Here is a 24,748-nt window from a genome sequence, read left to right on the forward strand (position 1 = left end):
ACGTAGACGTTGATCAAGCAAACCACTGTGACAGCATAGCACGGGTGGTGTCGCGGTGTTATGCTTGATAGCGCAGGATGGATCTCCGACCACAATGGATGCATTTAGATGGAGACGAAATATGAAAAGAACACCCGTGAACCAAAATATATGGGCGCATAGGAGAACCCCAAGCGGTCACAATCTTGGTACGCACACTACAGCGTACCTCTGAATGATACCTTACTGCCACATAAAAGCCTAGCAATTATCGATGCTGAACAGACATGTTCATTTAAGGCCGACACAGGCAAGCGGAAAAAACTGAAACCATGTGTTAGGTGAACTAAACAACAAGTAAACATCGAAGACGTTCGATACTTCTTTGGCAAAGCATAAATTCCGATGTTGCTTAGCCACGGCAACAAATAAGAAAAACGCTTACCGAATGTGCTGGCTCCATAAAGCTAAGCTTTGAGTATTCTGCTCCTTTGTTCGTACCAAAAGCACTGTCTTTGCTCAAATAAAGTTAAATAGAGGCACTTCATCATCGCGTTTTCATCGCGAGAACAGCCCACAGGCGTATGGCATATGAACGTGCCCCTGCACAAATTTCGTGGGCAACGCAGCTTTCCTTTACACGCCACTGTTCACACACAAAAAAAAAACTACCTGCCTATCATTTTGTTCATTTCACCCAGTGGCATCAGAATGAGTTTGGTGGTGATGGTCTAATGGTTGGACGCATAGAAACTTCACTAGTCTTTAAGATCAGGACTTAACGCTCAGCAGGCTAGATAAAAAACGTTTACAATGCCGTATGTTGCTTAATATACACGTTTCATTTCCGGCAAAACAGCGTTTGAATTCGAACGTTTGGTCCTGGTTTCCATGGGTGGCTGTCTTCACTGTCGCATAAATATAGCAGACCCGTGCCATCCGGTTTAGAAACGAGCCCGACAGCACTAGAAAGAAGAGCGACAGCACAATTTCGCTCGGCTAACCGCTTGAATGCAACGCTGCTTCTTTACACGTTGCCCCACCGCGGTGCTTTAATGGCTAAAGTACTCGGCTGCTGACCCGCAGGTCGTGGGTTCGAATCCCGGCTGCGGCGGCTGCATTTCCGATGGAGGTGGAAATGTTGTAGGCCGTGTGCTCAGATTTGGGTGCAATTAAAGAACCCCAGGTGGTCGAAATTTCCACAACCCTTCACTACGGCGTCTCTCATAATATATGGTGGTTTTGGGACGTTAAACCCCACAAATTAATCAACTTTTTGTACGTTCTCCATTTCCTCTATAAGTCCTTCTTTTTACATATTGTTGCACTTCAATACGCAACAGTACTGCAAGCGCCCTTTGTTTTTTGTTCTTTCTTTTGAGGGAAATATATTTTCTTAGTGCGCAAGGATCATTTCAGAAGGAAGATATAGCAGAGATATAGGACAGAGCGCACACTTACAGCCAATTTTATTGCACAGATGGCGGGTATATATATACGGTCAAGAGGGCGAGAATATCACGCACAGAAGAAAGTGTAAATGATGGCGCATGCGCCAGACAACCTTATCCCAGTCTTAAAATGACAACTTAACTGAAAAGATACCTGTAGTCATTACCCGACAGATGTGCAGGAATATTTTCAGTTATATATATATATATATATATATATATATATATATATATATATATATATATATATATATATATATATATATATACAGTATAAAAAGAGGTCGACAAACGTGCGAAAAAACACTAGTTTTACTAACGTTTCGGCAGGTGGGCCTGCCTTCGTCGGAGTGATTCACTCCGACGAAGGCAGGCCCACCTGCCGAAACGTTAGTAAAACTAGTGTTTTTTCGCACGTTTGTCGACCTCTTTTTATACTGCATTTTCCACCGGATCCATTGAATATCACCCCACCATATATATATATATATATATATATATATATATATATATATATATATATATATATATATATATATATATATATATATATATATATATATATATATATATATATATATATATATATATATATATATATATATATATATATATATATATATGGGGAATTCGCAAGGCAATGACTAGTGGGACCATCGTTGAGTTCGAAGCGCGAGCACGTGCACGAGCTGTAGACACTGGGCTGCCCGAGCATTTGTGTCCGTACCGGCTGTCTGCCTACTTGGCGTCGCTATTAACTCCCTTGCAAAGTGGTGGCGGTGCTGGGTATGACTAGCAGCCATTTACGACCCTACACTTGACAGTTGCGACGGTATAACAGGCCATCCCGTATGGCGAAATGCGTAGCTTGGCGGCGAAGAGCGCGTGGGTAACCAAAAGTTGATGCGTCAGAAAGCGTATTCAAGAACGAGACAATCCAAGAGTCCTTCCGCTGTTCGGAGGACTCTTGGATATATATATGTATGTATATATATATATATATACATATATATATATATAAATATATATATATATATATATATATATATATATATATATATATATATATATATATATATATGTATATATATGTGTGTGTGTGTGTGTGTGTGTGTGTGTGTGTGTGTGTGTGTGTGTGTGTGTGTGTGTGTGTGTGTGTGTGTGTGTGTGTGTGTGCAAGCCATTTAACAGGCCCTAAATTATAATTATGCACAGTGACTATGAGTGAATATGAGCACTGCTATTTCAACAAAGTAGTATTTTTTTAATCACCCCACTCAGCAAACAAGGATGAGGTCCACACTAGAAGTCACCAGGCCTGTCAAATTGTTTGAGAAATGAAATGTGGATTTTCCAAGATGGTGACCATGAGATTTTTAAAACTGGGAAAATAAACGTTAACTTTTTACAGCTGCAGAGATGTCATATTGTACTCCAAATAACTTTGTTAGTTACTTCTTTAGACATCAGCGACCATATTAGTACAAACAAAATGTGGCATATACATACATCAGTCATCGAACTAACTGTGCAGTGTCTAGACACTACAACTATTAGCCCCTTCTAACTATTATAATGCTTTTTCACAGGTCACCCATGTACTATGGCGAAGGTGGCTTAAGTGGTGTTTCTGCACAGGATAGATCAAGACAAAGAAATTTTCGAACCACCCCTCCCCTTGCATTTTTTTAATGAAGGGGTTGGGTTTAGGGCACAACTTTTTGGATTGCTTGCAAGGCGCGTTTGACCAGATAAAGTAGTGGCACGCGCCAGATGGCCTCGCAATGACACTGGACATATATCGCATGTGGCGTTGCTATGGCAGCTGACGTGGTCACGGCATGAACTAAAGCTGGTAGTATAAAAGCTCGATGTGCTGAGAGTTTATACACTTCCAGCTTTAGTTCCTAATGGCTCCTAACATGCCATGACCGCACTTGCTGACGAGAAATTTCATATTTCCAACGAAATTTTGCTGGCTACGTCAACACATCTTTTGTGTTGTAGTTGCGTCGTCCCGTCGATAATTATCTGCTGCAATCAGTAGACCTACAGGCACGCGGCGTTGTTACTTCATCTGATCGATCGCGTTTCGCGAGTGTCTTGACCTAATGAGCTGCTATCTCACACTGTGGTTTGGGGTTAGGGTCTGCCCGCATAGATTAATGACGCAAACTACAAGTGGCTGAAGTGGTCTCCAGTTCTCGCTCAAAGTAGGGCAAATGAGAACATTTTGAGGCTGTTCGGGCATTTTGGCGCAGCGTGACGCAATTTCGGCGAATTTTATGATTTTGGCATAGCTCGGCGCCCAAATGAGAAATTTTATCAAATTGGCGCCATCAGCGCAGCTGTTGCACCCCTGCATTTGAGCATCACGTAGCAAATTTCAAAATATTTTCACGACACTAGCTCAATAAAATTTTCCAAACCATCGTATGCTAGATCTAGCACCCACTAAACATGATGTACTTCATTTTTATTGAGTTTAAAATCTGTCTAACCCCCCTAGTAAACGCCTTCAATATTTCGTACGTCCCTGATCTTGGCACGGCCATCTCAGTGAAATCTACATGCAAAATTTCTTCTTGCATGTTTTCTCCGTTGCCGAGCATCATGTCGCGGCAAGAGAGGTGTTTTTGGGATAGTGAAAGTACAGTTACTAATATGCAAGATATCGTTTTGCTCTTTAGTGCCTCTAAAGAGAATGGAAGCATGTTTCACTTTGCGACAAAAGTGCCGCAGAAGTTAAACGTTCAGTTTTTAGACCTAATGCTAACGCTGTACTCAAACTGGGGTGAGACGGCTGAAACAAAATTGGGAGCAGTTTTCGGAGCAGCGAAATTTCAGTTTTGGAGCAGTTAGCAGCCCCTACTAAGTTGTCCTGGGAGCTTAAAAATACCAATGTTTAGCAACGTGGGGGCACCAGTGCGTATTTTAATTTGCTTACAATACACAATACAATGAAACAGGTTTTGAAGGAAGTTTTGAACAGATTATCGCTAGGTATGAACTGCACTACTTTTTTACATACCACACACGTGACCTATCTAGCCCTCGTAACACGGGAATTACTATCTAAAAAGGTTCTGTTGAAAGCTAGGTTCCACGGAAACACTAAAAAACACATCACACTCAAAAATAAATTAAAAAATTGTGATTGCACAAGAATCTTAGTCACGTAACAGTGGTCGTTCACTTTAAAAAAAGCCTGACATGATAGTTTCAAGAGCTTTTAACAAACAAAAGCATGCTGTACTGCCTTTCACGGCCACGTCGTGCAGAACCAACTCCAAGAGTGCAGCGCGAGAGCCAAGAAATCTCGCTTCATAGACTATCTCGTAAAGCTCTTGCATATGGCACTAAGTGATAAGCGAGTGACACTGATAACGCCTCTCCACATATGCAACCACGCGCTATTATTATAGCACAAGTTTGCCAGTATTATATTTTTTCAATATATATAGGTCATCACCATCGATGAAGAGCTCCCAAAAATACATCGACTTGCGATTGCTGCCTGCGCGGCTCTGTGACTCGCGTAAAGTGCTCGCGCACCGCAGGTGAAAACAACCATGTCCACGCAAACAAACCGCGGAGGCAGGTATTATTGCAAAAAAAGAAGGAAAGAAAGAAAACGAAGTCACACTGCCGCTGTCCGAAACATTGATTGAGATAAGCCAAAAGCTCGTGTAGCCCAGGGCCGGCACGCATGCAGCGACGCCTCTTTAAGCACTTGTTGCGAGTTTCGATTACAAAACGGAGCGGTGGCAAATTTCCAGTAATAACAACTGTGCCAAGTAATTGCCGATACGTAATGAGTCACGGATAAAACGCCAAGGTGCCCGATAATATGGTTTACAATGGTTTAAACAACCGTTTTGTCACCGCGGCTTCGCATGTAACCAAGTGTTTCTCTCTACCTGCAGATACTGATGTGCGGATTTCCCTTGCGATGGCTTTTTTAAATGCAAAATGCAATGAGAACTTGCCTGTCTAAATAAATTAGCGGCTAATGAGTTTAAACCGGAAATAGGTTGCACACAGACTGCCGCTCACGGAACCCCATCTGAGAACCAATGTACACGTGCTAGAGCATCAAGGAGACGCGTCGGATGCAGGGAAAAAATTACTCCATGTTTACAGTTACTCGCTCATAGCGAACACGTAATCGTATGTGACCGCATGCAGCAGCTTCGATATCAAAGCCAAGTGACTGAAGGAACATGCTATGCACGACAGAGAACCGGAGAGTCAATCCCGCTATTCCTACCACCTAACTCGGTGGTTTTCGCTAGCTGACAGTGGCACTAAAACAACAGCCTAGCTAGTAGAAGCAGCAGGCTCGGTGCACGGCAGCACATTTTTGTGGGGTAACGCATATCTTCTAAACTGTAAAGATTTTGGCGGTACCATTGGAGCCTTTGTCACCAGAAAGACTAAAATTGAAAATAAAAACACAATTGGGTGTGTCTTATTAGTTGAACTAGCCATTTTTCCCCACTGAAGCTGAGGTTGGCGTCAAAATTCTAGCTTTCAAGGCTGTTTCAGAGAAGTTAGGTGCAATTTTCTTGATTATTATGCTTTTAGAGCAGCTTGGCACAAAAAATCGGAAATGTTTCAAAAATGCGCAATATGAGCAGCTGTCTCATTCCTTACCAATGCATGCGTGTTGGCAGTACAGGCCCAGGTCGCAACAGCCTCTTTTGTCTTACACATTAGCTTATTCCAAAGGGATCAAAGATGGATTGGCTGCATCTTTGGTACAGGAGGCTATGTGCACGTCATGTGTGCACAAGATATTGAGCAGTGTTTATACTCAGATCGATAGGTTTCCAACAGCAGGGTTTCCAGATTATGCGGTCACTAGATCCTACGAAAAGGTGGCGAGATGAATCAAACATTTCAGCAAAGCGAAGTCTGTGGAAAAAAATCATGAAAGCCGCTTCAGCCTGCTGCCCTACGTTCAAGTTCTTTATTGATACAAGCTCTTATTAGTACATGAAAATACACAACACTTGTTAGAAATGTTCACCAGATCAAGCACAATCAAGCGTGTCGCATCGATATATGATGTGGTAGTGTTATGTACGGCTCTCATGAGCTGGGCAGCACTTGCACACTTGTTAAGCTTGGGGCCAAAAGCAAAACCAAAGATAAACGTGAGTATGGTCAAAAACACTGAATCTCCTCCATTCCTTGTGTTACAGGGGTGTACAAGATTCCTCTGTTATGCGCCAACCGTTATACTGGTCAGACTGGTAGGTACATGTTAGATTACAGGAACACCAGAAGAATTGCGAAAGGAAAGTTTGAATACAAACTTGTTTGCTTATTGAACAAAGCGTCACTTAAAGCTACTGTTTAACTAGATCGGGGGTGCAACGGCCAAAATACAACTGGGAACAATTTTCGTAGCAGCAAAATATAACTTTCGAGCACTAAAATGGAAATTTCGAGCAGGTTACGGGGGAAAAATACGTAAATTTCATCACTAGATACCAAATTTTGAGCAGTATAAAAAAGAAGGCTTACATTTAGAAACACAATATGCATGAATCATTCGACATCACCTACATTGTGCATTGTAAACATGAGCACTGCTATTTCAATGAAAGTGCTGTTTTGAACCACCGCAGTGAGCCAACAATAATAATGTCCATAATAGCATTTGCTGTGTCTGTAAAATAATTTGACAGACATTGAGAATTTGAATATGGATCTGCCAAGCTCGCGACCATGAAATTTGGGAGATTCCTGAAGCCGGAGAGCAGAGGAGGTGAAAAATAAACAAAAAAACTGGTACACAATTTCGTTTGTTCTTTTAGGGAAGCATAAATGTCATACACTGCTCCAAATTATTTCCAGTGGCATATTTCGACATCATTGATTGCACTGATACTCAGGATTAGGCATGTGTACAAACGCATGAGTAAGTGAACATTATGTGCAGTGTCCCGTGACTAGGGATATCAGCCTCTTCCAAATCTCAATACGCTTTCCCGCAAAGCAACAGCGTGAAATAGCAAAGATGGCCTATTCAAGATTCCCTGCATGGGTTAAAATCATAAGCCAAGAAATTTTCTAATCACTACACCTCCCTTTCTCCTACTTCCCACCTTGTTTTTTTTTTTTCAGCGTGGGGTTAGGTATCGCTTCGGCTCTTCCATAAAGGCGCGGTCGACCAGGTAAAGCGACAACGGCGTGCAACCATTGACCTGACGGCAGTACCGCAGATTTCTATCGCCAGGACCGTGGCCGGGACGACGCAACTTCAAGACAAAATAAAAAAAAAGGGGGGGGGGGAGCTCAGAGCTTTCAATGAAATAGGAAGTGTCCAGTTTTTTTACGCTTTATTTACAAACTGTGCGATATTTCACGGCAGCTCTTGGAAGATGAATCAGTTCTAGAAGCTTACTAATTTTTCGTCTCTAGCTCAAAACATCATTGAGAGGAAGTGACAGTGGCTATGGGCCCATCCTACAGACGTAATCTATAAGCAAAGAACCCCGTCAGCTGAGGTCGCAGATGGCAAAGGCGTTGCCAGAAACTTTTTTGAAGGGGACGCCACCTTGATTAGAATGGGTCCCAGCTAGGCAAGCAGATGTGCTACACCATTACTTTCTGCGCCCCTGTATACCATAAGAAAATACTAAGGAGAGAGGGGGCAGGGTCGCGGGCCTGGTGTGCCACCACCTGTCTATGCTACTGGTGGATGGAGATTAGTGTGGTCGAGTACACACATAGGGAAGAAGAGCCGGGGAGGAGGGTAAAAGTGGCACAGGCTGCTGTTAGGTTACCTTGGCGAGAGAAGTAGCTCTAACTGGAGTGGCACATGTATAATGTAGGAAAAAAAGTTTCGTCCAACGTGCTCGCCGAACACACACAAGCAACTGACAACAAAATAGACGAAAATAAAGTGAAATTATCCAAATAAAGAAAAAAGAATTGGACTTCCGGGCAATATCTAGACTCTCTGACAACTCAGACAACAATGGGCCACATTCTTGAGTGTACTGACAATGACAGCAACTTCCCCCAGATATACACACCTACATCCTATTTTTAAATATACATAATTGGACTGCTCACACATTCATTTTTAGTTGTGAGCGTGGCTCCCGTGCGGAAACTTACATGTCCCGCTTTTATGCGAGCTTCATGGTCGGTGTTCATGTTAACCCCATAGTTGAATAACAATCACAACACAAAAAGACAGAGGTGACAGTGGCAATGCAAACTGCCGTGAGTGTACCCTCACGTATGCAGCACACTGTTACATGCCGCCGGTAACTTTCGTTGTCTTTCTGGATTGTGTAGTCTGCAGATGTCCGCACACATGAAGCCAGAGCAATACAACGCTGTTCGAAAATGAAGACACTTCAAAGTCACGGTAAAATCGCACATGCAACTGCCAGTTTTTCTTTGTCAATGCGAGAATGGTCAGTGCAGGGTGAATCAGTGGTTGAAAAGACAGTGACAAGAGACTTTCCGAAAACAGTCAACCATATATTATTGGCTCTCCAATGCATTTGTAAGTAGTGTAAATAAACATCCTGTATAATATAGAAACCAAATGTCAGTGAATTGCTGAATCAAACCCTTCTATAGCATACTCTGTTCTGTCATGCAAGTTTTGGTTCATGTCAAACGTTAGTTGGCAAAAATTTAGAGCTCACTCAAGCTCACTTATACATACTTCGCACATGGGGCTCATTCTGACCCATTAAAATTTTCTTGAACCAGGCTCGCTCGGCCTCAACTCACTGAAATATTACTCACCCTTACACACTCAAGCACACAGCTTAATTTGAGTATGAGCGAGTCTAGACTAAGCCGACTCATAAGTGAGTTGCTGACCTAAGGTGTCAAGTTAAGGTGACAATCACAGAGTGCCCAAACCTACTAGTCTATATTAAATTAATCGATCAGGTAGATACTACACAGACCGACTGACAGACAGATACGGTTAAGGTGCTTTAAGTTTGCTGAAAGCTTGCTCTGCTTTAACGAGCAAGTGACTACAAGGAGCTGAGCCTTTAAGGGAAGCGTAACTTTGAGGCTTCAGCTTTTGTGGTTTCTATGAATAGAAAACACTTAGAAGACATTTTGAAACTTGCCACTCTGTACTACCACTGGTGTCCAAGCGATAGCCGACACACTGCCTCAAACAAGCCTTGAAATGCAAACTACAGGTCAACAGCACGAGAAAAATCGAATTCCTTGTTATCATGACAGGACGACAACACTTGCTAGGCTAAAAAAGAAATAATTTGAAAACTGATGTGTGTTTGAAACACCCGACAGCATTGTACAGACTTTGTGTAGAATCTGCTGCCATCAAGCAGACACCGAGAGCGCATTTCTGCAATGTTTAAAGCTGAGAGCGCTCCACCTGTTCAAGCACGGAATGTCCATAATAACGTGCGCTGGCAGGTAGGGGCGGCAGGGCCAACAACCTTTCGTGGGCCATGTTGCTCAGACTTATAAAACTGGGATGCTAAAAAATATTTGCAGGAAATTTGCCTCTATGTTATGACTTCCTCGTGGCTGACGCGAAGGGCCAGATCCGTTGCTCATTTTGCAGCTTACAATTCAACGCGTGTTTATGTTCTCCGTTCTATACCGATGTGGTACAGCATAGGCACTCATCACAGCTCGCTCTTTCATGCCATGTCACATGTAACAGTTTTTGCACCGTGTGAATGCAGGCACAGCTAAACCGGCCTTGGGCACGAGCTTCAAAGCTGTATCACGGCTACTCATGCGTGCTTCTGCTCCTGTTTACAGCATTACTTTGTCAATTAATTTGCAATAACAATCACATATTAGCCACGTAGCTTCTGCATGTCATCGATTCTCATCTAATAAACTGGCTGTGTTCGAACATGTTGCTTATAGTTACTTGTTTATTGTGGAGTTTAATAAGGTAACATTTGGTGGTGTGGTTTGCACTCGTATAGCTTCACTATGTGTACTTTTCAAGCATTCCATGTGCTCTTTCAGAGGGGGCGACCAGTTTCAGAAGAGTGACACGAGTGCCGTGACCCTCCACCTGTTATTATTATTTTTTGTGCAAGAAGACAAACATGTCCTTCCAAATGGTGATCCTCCTCCATAAAAAATCTTGTATCTACCTTTGTGTGCCGTAAAATGTTAATAGATGCCTCATAAGTGTCAACACTGTACAAAACCGAAAAAAACTTCTGTTCTGGCAAATCTGTTACCCTTAACTGTGGGTGCGCTCCCACTGTTTACGCACAAAAGTGGTTTTCCAAATGTTCAGTAGGCGATACACAACTGCCCTACTGCAAACGGCGTGAAATTGTAAGGTGCAAATAAGCCCCGAAAGTGATGACGTGAACGCAAATATTCTACACCTACTGTGGTGTTTACAAGCAGATGCCCCCCCCCCTCCCCAAAAGGGTATTCAATCAAATACCAGCTGATCAGCACCTGGTTTATGGATACGCCTTTCCTTACTTCTTTTTCAAGTACAGAAGACTAAAAGTTTAAAAAAATTTTTACTTCTGTGCTAATGCTATGTATGGCGTACGTTTATGACTACAGCTGCAAAGCATTTATTTGCAATATAAAGAAAGAGTAAAAAGTTTAATTTCAAGTTAGAATCGGAGGAGCTATTTTGTAAGTATTGTATCAGAACAGAGTGGACATGAAGCAGAAGAATGAAAAGAAGCCACACTAGATTGGTCAAGGCTATTCTCAAGATCAAGCCATGAGAATAGCCATGGAAGGTGCATAGAATGGGTAGAGACCGCATTGCGTCAATAAAATGGAGACAAAATGGCATATGAACAACATGAATTCGATTTATTTGAAGTGCTTGAGCCCAAAGAATCGAATCAGCCTCTTTTGTACCGGAACTAAAATAGCCCTGCTGCGATATTCACAACAAAATTACTCCTCCGTATTGCAACACCACCTATCAACGGCTCAAGTCACAAATATATGGCTGAAGTCAACCCACTCTGCATTCTCAAGCTTTCAAAAACAACACGTGCCAATATTGATAACGTGCTGTATTCGTTTTATATTCTTACATGTGTTCAAAGCATTTCCAAATTATCTTAGCTTGCCTACAACTTTTTGATCTCTCTTGTTCTTTCATTCTATCTCTTCCCATTCTAAATAAAACGCTTACAAATTACCCCCCCGTCGACATGGGCTGTTTCTAGTAAATTACACTTCGCAATGGTGTAACAGAGCTTCCTTAGCCCCCAGCTGTGTCTCGCTGTAGCCTCTTCTCAGCCGCCCTGCATTGTTCCTCATGAATGGCAAATAACTAAAGCAATCCTGATTTTAAAATCCGAAGACCGCTCCGGTCCATTCAAAGGGCCCCTAAACTACATTTATAATTTTTCTCAAACGTTTGAAGCAAACACATGCATTGTATTCAAAATGCTGCATGAGCAATTATTCTCCACGTAGCAGCACAACAAGCCGCCAGTGCTCCGCATATTCTAAGAAACGATTCCCCCATGCCTTTCGGGCTAGCACGTGACAACAAGAAGTTAAGCCTAGCATGCAGAATAAATTTGCTGTAATGGGTTAAGTAAGCACCTATGACTTGCCATTAGCCTGCAAGAAGCTGTCCACGCCGCCCGTCATTTGCCGTGATGCCAGGATGCATGTACGTGCTTGCAAATCAGGTACTGTGGTGCGTAGCACATGGTTCATACCGACACTATTCGTGTAAGCACCGGTTGGCACAGCAACAGCGATTCGCCAACAAGCATAGAGTTGACAGAGGGCGGAGTCGTGGCAACCGTAACAAGACAGTGTTTGGAGCAAGATGTCATAGATAACGTATGCTGCGCAATATTGGGAGTGGTGCTCGGCCTGGGGGCCAAGCGGCTTCGGGAGAGGTACCAACAGAGTGTAGGGAAAAGAAGAATGAAAGGAGTGATTACTGTGCTTTATGGTCGTTGTGCACGTGCGCAGAACTTCTTCACCACTACTGAATTTGCACCTCTGGGCGGTAAAATATTGCATCTGGTTTCTGGCTGAATGCAGTATAGCACACATTGCGTGCCAGCACTGTCAAGTTATTAAAATAATCCTTTGTGTATGGCTGCGATATTGGTTGTCTCGAAATCAAGCGGCAACTATTTGGACCAGTAATGCTATTTCCACTGATACACACTTTCAAACGTGGGACTCTGGTGCAGCATGGCATAATCTACGTTGATTTTATTAAGATGGCGAAGGAAACTTAGTTTTGTACAATTGTGCGCAGAAGCAGCATCACTCGATGACGAATGGGGGAGGGGGGGGGAGGCGCTTACATTATTAAAACCACACGAAGCTAACATACAAGGCAAACGTAAGAATTCAGATGATGTTACATGAATTTTCATATTTCATTTGTGACTCGCCACGAGTGAATTTTCAAAACAAACTGAAAGGTATTGTTAGGCTTATAAAGCAAGAAAAAACGCAGAAGTAACCCAGGCCTCTTTTTGTTGTCTGCCAAGCTAACCCCGCTAGTAGCAACATGATCACCACCACCTTTTTCTTTGCAGTGAAGTAACTGATATAAATGTTCATGCCACTTTCATTTACTCGTATTGATGTCACGAAGCTTTTGAACGTTGCTGCTCATTATATCTAACGTATCTAGCAAGTTACACAGGCCTTGTCTAGCGTACTGACCTCCCACACACAGAACTGCCTCTAGTTACAATGGGCCACGCCCTCTATAATGTCCACGCTGAACCCACGGCAGACTGCAGTAGTTCGCCTTGTTTTAGGTGCATCGTAAAGATGCGGTTATGCCAAATGGGGCGACATGTGCTACGTGTATGCACCATTTAGCCCACACTGCTGATCCACGGCACAAGTTTGACACCCAGTCACATGAAATTAGAATTGGTGACCGGCAGGCACTTATCTAAAGGATACCCGAGACATAGGCAGACGACATAGGCTCCCGTCATGTTGTGGTAAACTTACACATGTTGCACATCAAAATATTACCTCTACTCTACCATGTACCCTCGAATCAAAAGAGAAAAAAAGTCGTTCACTCGGGTCGCACGTACGCGACTAGCCGCAACTGTTCGTCCTGATTATTCGCCGAATACTCGCACACTACGGCGAGCGGTTCATTAAGGTGCACGTGACAGGTATGAACAAGAAGGCAGTCGTATTGAAGAACGGTATTTTATACTCATCAATGTAATCTGGCTCGTTGCTGGCGTTGCTGAGGCAGCTGAAATTCTTTTTTCTTTGCCCAGAACCCGGATGACAAACTGAGCGTTGCCAGGTCTTTGTAAGAAAGCGTCGACGAAATTGGACAAAATCACACAAAATGAGGCCAGAGAAGTATTTGTTCCCAACAAAACAAACATGATTTCAAGCCTCCTTAACAAAAGTGATATTTAGCACTCAGAAAGGCAGCGATGGTGTTGTCAACCAGCAAATGCCAAAATCTACTGTCGCTCAATTTGACGAGCTGGTATCACGACCAAGATTGTGGTTCGTGCAAAAGACTGTGAAACAAAATTTTTTAATGAAGTAGCATGCAACTGATAGCTTTTATACAGCACCAGCTATCTGTATAACCAACAAAACAAGCGTATACTACTTTTTACGACTGTGCTAAGCTTGCGTTGCGTGTCACACGGACACCTAGCATAGCGGAGGTAATAAGACGGTCGTGATCTGACCTTTCGCACGGGAGCTTTCTGCGCACGCGCGTCAGAAGTGCTACGACGGTGCCACTAGCGGACAGTGCTCGAAATACTTTTAGTGACTCGGCCACCGAGAACGGACGTGTGGGCAAGTGCGTCGTACGTGCGGGCTCTCCGCGTTATCAGTCGCTGTTCGTGTAGAGTGCGTTTGTTTTGTTTTCTTTCTTTCGCGATGCTGCAGCGATGTGCTGCCATGGGTTGCAGCAATTGAAGGGGAAAGCCTACAAACATGCAATTTTTTTAGATTTCCTGTCGCGACGCGTCAGGCGACGAGACGCAAGAAATGGGTGCAAGCAATCCGCCGTGTCAACGCCAACAGATCACCTTGGGAACCGACAGATAACTCTCGCGTCTGCAGCAATCACTTCGTATCAGGTAAATGAGCAGTAATTTCATGTTCTTTATTTCTTGATGAACAGTTTGTTTAATTTTAGACCATAAATTCACGTGTTTCCGAATACGGCTGCAACAGAGCGGCGATCATGCATTTGTTTACGCGCCATGTTGGATCACTTAGCGTCACCTAACCGTGACCCTAACAGAACTGTTCCAACATCACATTTCTTCGCAGGAGTCCCATCACGCTTAATGACGCATTCTGATTACGTACCGTCAATTTTTAAGCACAAGGTAGCGAGATGCATGGGATCCACTGGCACGGCGTGATCCCCCGCTCGCTTTGAGAGATTGATGCGATGGCGAGGTATATATTCTGTTCTTGAAGCTCTTTTGATGTTCGGCACTGCAAACAGCCGCAGGCTTGCGTTTATACGTCGTTTTATACCTCTAACGATTGTTTATACTTTCAAAAATATTTTTAAAAACGATTACGCAGCACTCTAACTTACATCATTCTGCTGCCTCCGTAGATCATTTGTTTATTAAAAGTAGAAAGTCTTTTCATATTGTAAGTTGAACTCATTTATATTTTCATTAGAAACTGTAACACTGAATGAAGTGAACATATATCTTCTAAATTTCATTTATCAGCCTCAAGCTTGACCGGTGCAAGCAGCTAAGCTACGTCAGCTGTTGCACAGAGGACCACACCGAGCATAGCAGCAAGCCCGAGTGCAACAACCCCACAACACCAATATGGTCAGGGCATATCTGGACAGCCTGTTGGTCAGGAGACACCGCAAAACAGAGGGGAAACCCAAAGTGGTTTACAAGATTGCGAACCACTTGTCAGGCCATCTACACCACCTGCGGCTAAAGGACCACCATCACGTGGAGCGGAAAACTATATGCGATCTGGTTTTATTATCGGCAAGAACACTACAACAGCATCTAGCATGCCAAGTGATCATGACAAGAGCTGCCAGGCTGATGATATCTCTTTAGAGCGCATCATGCTACTTCACAGACAGTTAAACGCAGAGAAGAAAAAAGTGCAAATGATGGAAGGGCAGCTAAAAGCTACTGAGGATCAAAAAAATCAATGGCAGGGACATTACTATAAATTGAAGGCTACAACGCTGTGCCTCAATAACATGAAAGGTACCGAGGACATGTTATACTACACAGGACTGCCTTCTGTGAAAGTGTTTAATTCCATACTTGATTTAGTTATGGAAAGCGACCCTCAGTTCGCAGAAGATGTAAACAGCAGGACAATCAGTGCTTCTGAGTACATGTTTGGCGTACTGGTGCGCTTGAGAACAGGTTTGGCAATGCGAGAGGTTGCTCGTAACTTTTCCATTTCAATGGCATCAGTCAGTCATATATTTTCAAAATAGATACTGAAATTGCAAGAGGTGCTGACTTAAATAACTAGCTTCCCTACACTTGCTGAAGTGCAGCAGGAAATGCCACCTCACTATAGACGGTACCTGAACACACGCATAATATTTGACACGACAGAAATCCGCATATAAAATCCATCAAGCTCAACTGCTTAGAGAAGAACTTTTTCTCATTACAAGTTTGCGAATACAATGAAATGTCTCGTGGGCGCTACACCGGACTGTTATGTAAGCTTTGTGTCACCATTATACGTGGGAGGAACAAGTGACAGAGTCATTGTCCAACAGTCTGCAATGCTGGACTTGTTTGAATCTGGAGATCGCATAATGGTTGACAAGGGGTTCAAAATAGATGACCTTCTGCCACGCGGTGTTTCCCTTCATATGCCCCCGTTTCGCATTCCTGGGGAAGCACAGATGAGTGCTAAAGATGTTGAAGCAACAAAACATGTTGCAAGTTCACGAGTTCATATCGAAAGGGTCATAAGAAGGATAAAGGAGTTTCATATATTGGACACACCCATGCCTGTAAACATGCTAGATATCGCAAATGCAATTTTCACTACATGCGCTTATCTTTCAACCTTGTGCACTACTGCTACTGCACTTGTGACTACTGCTACTAAATAATGGCAGACACCACGCTGACACCACGTAAGAGAATGAGAAAGTGGACAGTACTTTCATTCAGTGCACTGAAAAGAAACCTTGATGGTCGCTACGGACTGCAAAAGTTACTTCAAAGAGCAAAATAATTTTTTTTGTTGTTGTTGTGGCAAATAACACTAGCGCAAAACAGTGATAGTGTGTGGTTTTCTTCTCTTTTTTGTTAGTAAATCCTGTGCGTGCTGCAATTCACGTATGATGAGGATATATATATTCGCTCAAAGTGCATTTTTATTGGGACATGCACGCATTTATAGCTTTCTTATTTTAAACTTCAGCTTTTTCTCGTCAAAGTTATCAATAAAGTAAAAGCCTTGGGCGTGTTTGCGGAATCACACATACCCTGCACCTGTCGTATACAAAAATCCAAGGCGTCTAATACGCCGTGTTTGCAGCTCTGGAATTACTGCTACCTTGTACACATAAATCAGTCTTTTGAGTATGTCTTTCCAAACTGCGAGATCGAAATATTTGCGCTCAAGTGATACGCTGTGCTTGTGCTCAGAATGGTTAGTCCAGGGTTTTGGCGTCACGCCTAGTTGTGCCTTAATCTGGTAGTAGTAGGCATGATCCCGTTTCAAGGTCACTTCACCATCTATTATTTCACTGCAGAATGCCCTGTCATTACAAGCATTGATGATTCTCACACCAGCTTTCAAAGCAGGGCATCTAACTTCGAGTAGTCCAGTCTCGCTTCCTTCAATAACTAGGTGGTCAGGTGATGCCGCTATGAAGCAATGTTGTATGTGCACATGGACACCTGTCTGGACAACTTGAATTTTTTTTTCATACAGCTTCATCAAATGCACGTAAGCATCTACTGCCTTCACCTCATTCTGTACCCCATACAACCTTGGGTCACCCTGGCGCAGTACTTCCTTCCGGGGATACAGAATCTCTTTCACCAGCCCTTCGGGCTTCCGGCAGTGAAGAGCTCGACGAAATTTTGATGCAGTCAGCCTGTCTGTTCTTTCAGCTTGCCATGAGGGATTGTGGCTATGTCCCAGTGTCTTCAGGTGCACTTCCTCCCTCTCAGCGGCTGTTAGGGGCACTAGCTTCCTGAAATACTCGTCAATAAACTGGAGGGATTTCGGCGAGTGCAGGTCTTCTCTGTCGCTCATGGGGCTCTTGTTTCTCAGTAGTGCTGGTTTTCCAGTCGTGTAAAAGTTCCAGATGACCTCAGGTGCGTGTGCGGCCATCTGTTCTCGAATTCTTTTGAGCCACTGGGGTCCAATCCTCATAACGTTTGGTTCCAATTTGTGATTTAGTTTGTCGTGCACAGTTTTGTTAATGAAGTGCTTCTTGAAGGTTATCTCTGCCAGCGCTTTAGGAATCAGCTGGATCTGACCTGAAAATAAATAAGTTGCTTTACTTGTAAAAAGCTTCACAACTGCTCATATTGCATGGTTTTAGCTGCTCTGACACATGGTTGTATTATTATGTTTTTTACATAAAAAATACACATTAAAAAGCATGTCGTGGCTCAGGCGAGTTATTTATCCATTACTTTAGCTTGTACTAGTGTGGTATATATGAACTAAAAAGGAAAAGACGTCTTTGTTATCTTTCACCTTTTGCTTTTGATATGCACCACACTAATAGAAGCTAACTTTATCAAAAAGCAGTTTACGTAAGTTCTCAAGTGCTTCAGCAGAGCTGTAAAACCACTGCAGATGGCACATAAAGTTTAGCCTTTGTTCATTCATCACATTTACCCGCAACATTTGTAGTGTTTTGTGGCCTACTTTATAAACAAAGCTGTACTGAGTTGTAAATGAAGCCATTGATTCACCTTGTGTTAGTGCCATCCATCTACATGGAGTGCTTGTGCAGGACAGCGCCTGGATGCCACGGATAGCAAACAGTAGAGCAGCAATGTGCTGGAATTTCTGGCTCAGGCTACAGGATATGCAAAGCACAAACAAAATATATTACTATGATGCTTGGGGAAACCTATCTGATTTTTTTATTCACAGATCAGACTGTTCACAACTTCAAGTTGCCTAAAGCAACAGCTTCATCTCAGTGAATGGAATAATATTTCATGGAACAAGAAGCGCTTTTTACACAGTAAATAGTCTTGTACCATTGCCGCACGACCCTCTACAGATTGTGACTTAGCGTAAACGAGCCGTTCACGACCGATAATTTTGATACAGATTATACTCAATCAACTTGTGAAACCAGCATTATCCATTCGTTACATTACGCGACTTGTGCATGACTGCAACCCATTTCCTTAAGCAAAATATTCTGCAGCACTAAAGTCTTTCACACGCTTTACGCTGTTCAATCGCAGAAATCGTTTACATCCGCGGCCCACTGGCACTTTCGCTCGTTCGTCCCTCTTGTGATTGCGCACAAATCTTATCTCGATAGCGACCGTAACACGTAGATTGCACCCTGAAGCGAAGCTCAAAAGGGTCATGCAACAGCAACAGGCCTAAGCGAGATCGTTCGTAGCGTCGCCATCGCCATTTTACGTCTGCTAAGGAAGGTGCAATAAACAAGCGTGATAGATCATCAAAGGCAAACATACCCAGCAACGCAGTCGCAATGTGCCTGGAGAACAGATGTGGTGCCATCGTGATGAAGCACTGCAACTTGTTTGTAGTGCCCCGCTTTCATAGAGCATAAACATGTGCTACGCAATACGAGGAGGCTGAGGCCGGTAGGTTGGCGCTGTGTCGTACACTCGATGTGGCGGACATACCTTTCTTCCTTGAACATCCAACCCTTTAGTAGCTGGCGATGCGACTCACCAAAATGATTTTCTATCACGTCACTCGTCACCTGTGGTACGGACGACAAATCGCTGCTCCACTGACTAGCGGAGTGGTGGAGCTTCTTCATGTGTGCCGCCGTAAACATAATTCTAACCATGAACGGGAGCACTTTGAGTGTTCGCGAAAGTTAAAAAGCCCTACCGTATGGTGGCAAAAGTATTACGAAAGGCAGACACGTGAGCCACAGTGAGCAAAGCGAAGGCGATACAAGCCGCCGCCGCACTGTTCACGAGAGAGAGAGAACTGCTGCCCGATGGGCCCCGGAAGCCACCAATTGAGATTTTGCCTCTCGCCGCTAAGGTGGCTGGTGACGCTCGTCCAACGTGAAAAAGGCCCATTACTCTCATGCCGTGATTAAGCTAACGTCTTCGCCAAACGTTTGCGTGATTCTGCGACAAACACAACCTGAGGGGCCTGATCACGATCAAAAGACACTGTTACAAAGAATCAGCAAGAAACATCGGGCTATCCTCGCAAAATCACGAAAACCAGCATCAGCTGATCCGAATACAGCATATATTCAATATCCTCATACCGAAGTTCCGGAAGATATGCAGCAGCAGTAGTCTTGAACTCGACATGTGTGAAAAGCCACAGTTGTACGTGCGAGAAGGACGCGTATATACCAAGCGGGAATGACAGCCGTAAAGAGGCGAAGAAGCGCACAATTTTTGTCCTAATTAAATTAGGTGGTAGTATAAGGTGCTAGACATTGCCTCAAGGTTGCGTTTAAACTATACAATTCAACACAATATTATTATACCGGTTTAACCACACCGTTGGTTCGACGCTTCACCTAGAAATAAACGCGTGTTACGCCCTTGATAAGGTGACACAGCATGGTCACGTGTGTGTGTACTTTTATTCTCGGATACACCTCGCTCTGTTTTCGGCATACACCAGACCGCCTGAACGCAATACGACAGCTCATCAAATACCATAACTAAGCGTATACACGTGCATGGTTTATTAGTAAGAAATGCGCAAAGCCATGCCAGTCCACCGACGCCCGTCCGCTATTAACTTAGTCCTAACAACATTACATGTATACACTCTGGAAAAGTACCAAATTATGGTACCAGGGAGCTTATAAGCAAAACATTGCAAAAATAACGAGGACTTTGGAAGAGTGTGCACAACACCAGCGCTAACTTTCAACATTTTTGACAGCTTAACCGCTAAAGAAAGTTCTGCATCGGTGCGAAGCGATCGGTCAGATTGTTACTTTTGTTTTAAGGCATAGCGGTTATACCTGCTTCGTTTTCTTGTAACGATATTACTGCACACTACTTCATCACTGTTTCATTTACTCAACCGCGGAGCCACCACAACAGTATCGGATGGTTGTTTGAGAAAGAGCTCTAGTCTCAGGGCTCTGATGACAGAGAAACAATTTTGCATATGTCTAGTCACCCATGAAGTTGATGCTCAAGAGACTGTGGGATTGGGCGTGTTGGTATAACAACATAAAGGGTGCTTACCAGCGCAAATGACAGGGCAGGAGGGGACAGAAGAAGAGACGAGACAGAGCGCTGAATTGCCAACAGTTTATTTCTTATGAAGGTATTCGTTTTTATACAGTTACCAGTCACACTAGCCATGCGCAAAACACAATGACAATGCATAAGTACATCACATTGACAAGCACAGGAACAACTTTTCTTTATCGGTGAACGTGACAGAAGGGGGGCTAACACGAGCATCTTTCAATGAACAAAACTTTTCTGCCTCTATGATCTCGCGTGTGGTACGATCCTTGAATCTAGCAATAATAGAACACTCTGAAAATATTGGCCGGCAGCCACACGTGCTGCAGTGAACGGACAGCCATCCTTGTTTATAGTGATCCACATTGTACATATGTTCCCTCAGCCTCTCATTTACACAACGACCTGTTTGACCGACGTAATACCTTCCACGCGATAACAGGAGCTGATACACCACATTACAGATGCAATCTCTGAATTTATTTGCATGTTTTGTAGTGCAACCAAGGTAGGTCTGGACGGAGGAACAGACAGCTCCTGTCCCCTCCTGCCCTGTCGTTTGCGCTGGTAAGCACCCTTCATGAAATTGATATACTACGTAAATTATATTAGAAGCACTATTTCAGTTGGGCTGCAATTCAAAATAATTTTTGAGGAAGTCATACCAAATTACGCATATATTTACAGATACTGCCGACTTGACTCAGCCCAATGTGTGCTGTGTGTTGCTGTTACTGTGTTCTGAGATTGGCGCAAAGTCTAAATCAGGATGCCGACGGCATAGCACCAACAGTCTATTGAGTCTGACCGTTTCAACCCGCCACTCAACATTCGCGTATGACGTCACAGATATATAATGCAGCAATTTCCTCTGAAAATGGCCTCATGTGATTGAACCATCAAATATCCTTTAAGAAGATGTGTACATTTCAAACAACATACTGATAGTGACACCGTTCATCGTGTCTGATCTTCTACATAAGCCATGCGGCATGAGAAATTCTAGACATACATTTCTGCATTTTCACCAGCCTTGAATTCTGTCATGCTTCCCTCAACAACCCCCTCATCATGAGTTCATCAGATGGGCACATTTCACATCTGAACTGTATATTCCAACACCTGAACAAGGCGAATTTGTCAAAATAAGCAGGCGTGAATTTGATGTCCAAAATCTTTTTCATAAATCTTCAGCAAATGTTACTTGAGAGAATGGTTGTTTTTTTTTAAATTGGCAGCATGACACCGACGAGGAACGGTTAGCCCATATCATTTCATTATTCATGCGTGTACAAGAGTCTAGTTCACTGATACCATATGTGCCTTCCGGTGCGCTGTCACAGAGCTATAGGTAGAAGCTTCTTTATGATATAACATACACGAGATGTGTAGTCACTGGCAGGAAGGTGGGCTTCGTGTCGGTCAGAGTAAAAGAACAATGTCACTGGGTAGACCTACAGTCACGCCTAAAGAAAGTTTTACAGTGTTGTAACCAATGTCTGTTTTGAATGTCAACCATGCAATCAACCCGAGACAACGTGTTATATTCACGTTGACACTAACATGTCAACGTGAATATAACAAATGACTCAGACGTGAAAGGTGGTCAAAGATAATCATGCAGGTCATTGCTCATTCATTCAAAGAACACCATCTGCATGCGGCCCCAACAGTGCCCTCTATCTCCATTAATTTGAGCACACTCCCAGTAACGATGAAGGTGGTGAGCTTATTAGAGGGAAATTTGGTGAGACGGTTTATATAAACCTGGAAGCAAGAGCATTTTAACCATGTAAAGATGAGCATTGTGTGTGTGTATATGCCCCTGTTTTACATCATGGCGATGGGCAGCAGATCATCGTAACATTCTTATCGTGTTTGTGAGGTCAAGATTCTGGTTGGGAACGTTGAGTGTTCCCAGTGTTCAAGATTTGTTGCGGCATCTACTCAAGCATAAGTTCATGGTTGGCGGTTGACGTGTTCTTTGTGTTGCATTGTAGTCTGCCTTCATGTCTCGTCCACTTGCAGTCAGCACTTTTGAGGGTATCTTCAAGAGTTGTACTGAAGCCATTGTTAGAAAGCCAGGTCCAAGTACCTTCCGTCAATGCATAGGAGCTGGATTTGAGTAATAACTTTCGTCTCTATCAGTGTGTATTTCTTTTAATTTTCTTCTCCAAGAAAGGCATTGAAGGTACGTTATCATGACTTTTCAGTGCTGTGCATGAACTGCTGACATGACTGAAAGGTTTTTTTTTGTTATGGTGTTGTCTCAGTCAGGGCCATAGAGCCTTCTGTTGCTTTATGATATTTTGCTTCGTAGGATTGCTCTTTGCATGCTTCTTGAGTAACTTGTACTATTATGAAAGCAGGTACTAGCTGGTGTTGACTGTGGTGCTTTTATATGGTGTTCCGCATACCTCTCACTAGATTCCTTTGCACATAAAGCATGAAGTCAAAGTATGGTGGTAACATTTGCTTTGAGTTTTCTGTTATTTTTATTGTATTTTAGCCAGAGTCAGTGCCAGGATCGGCATATACAGGGCTGCACCCACGACAAGCGAAGTCCTTCAGGAGGAGCAGAGGGGCGGGGAACTTGGCCATTATTTTACGTCTATGTTCTCTCTTGGAAACATAGTCCTAACCCATATTCATAGCACAACACAGGGGTAAGGAAAAAATTCAGGGAGGAGGGGGCCTCCAGCCCCCCTATGCTTACCTTGGCACCACCCCCGATCCCAGTGTGTGTCATTTGACTGCTGACGACCTTGTGTGACAGCTCTCCCTCGTGCACTGAATGTTTGTCAGTTACTTACTCGCCTTATCAGTTGAAGGCTGTTCATGTGATGAAGGCGAACCTCCGTCGGTTTTTGTTTTGTCATTTGCTTATGGCGTATCCTCAGTATCTTTTCTCAGTGTACTTTTAATTTAATTGGCTGGAAGATCAGCAAAATTACATTTTTCATCTCTTAGCGTGTTTTATGACTGTGAAAGTAATCGCCGCTTTTTTTCTCTGGCAATCTGTTTTGGATGGTTGGCACGTCAGTACTTCTCCTCTCAGCTGGCAATTGTTTTGTAAGTAGGTCTTTGTCACTGCAGCCTCCTGGTACTGGATGCAGTGCTCACTCAGCCAGCCTTATTGCACAGCAGAAAACCTGAAAGGTGTGGACAAATCACTACATGTGGGTCCTTGGTTGCGGCTGGTATATCTTTGCAGTGGTGATATCTTGAGTATGTTTGGCTGGCTCGACAGGCAAAGCCTCCTCTTTTAGTTAGCTGCAAATCACGTGGGAAGAGTCGTATTAACACTTGCTAAGATTATAGCCCCTTCAAGTGTGAATTATGATGCACTGTCAATAAATGTGGCAAATTCAGATAACCCAATCACAAGGCACTCAATATTACGTTCAAAGGAAGAAAATGAAGTGTTGTTTTGTGTGAGCTTCAGCAAGATATTACAATTTTATGAAATCAAATACTTTATTATTCTGCTGTAAGATACATTTAGTTTTGATATAAAGAGAATGAACTCATAAGCTCCTGATGTGTGTGCAATTAGTTTTTGATTGCATTAAATTTGGCACAAGAAAAGCTACACTTGACGTTGGTTTTAGAACACGATTTGAACAAACCATCAAAGATAACAGTTCCTTTACTAGAGTGATCAGCTGCGGTTGTGCGCAGCAGACTGAGGTCAATGTCAGGAAATACCGACTAGGAGGAAGGTTCAGTTCATATAACGAACTATGTATTTTACGCTATTCTGGCCTCAAGTTGGCAGAGCTAGCATAAGCGAATTGCGTACACAAATGTAGCGACTGATGCTACAGGGTAATATTTCTTTGTCTCAGAAAAATGTTTCCGTTTGAAAACATAAGATCGCATAAACCTTGACAAAATGCTTGAACATGAACTTTGAATGAACCT

At 43.1% G+C, this 24,748-nt stretch overlaps 1 pseudogene; it reads left to right on the forward strand.

The window, feature by feature from the left end:
- Positions 1 to 14,227: 14,227 nt before the first annotated feature.
- LOC142767715 (uncharacterized) lies at positions 14,228 to 17,930 on the forward strand (annotated as a pseudogene).
- The last annotated feature ends 6,818 nt before the right edge of the window (positions 17,931 to 24,748 follow it).

The sequence above is a fragment of the Rhipicephalus microplus genome, chromosome 1, assembly GCF_043290135.1.
Source record: "Rhipicephalus microplus isolate Deutch F79 chromosome 1, USDA_Rmic, whole genome shotgun sequence".
Taxonomy (NCBI): Eukaryota; Metazoa; Arthropoda; class Arachnida; order Ixodida; family Ixodidae; genus Rhipicephalus; species Rhipicephalus microplus.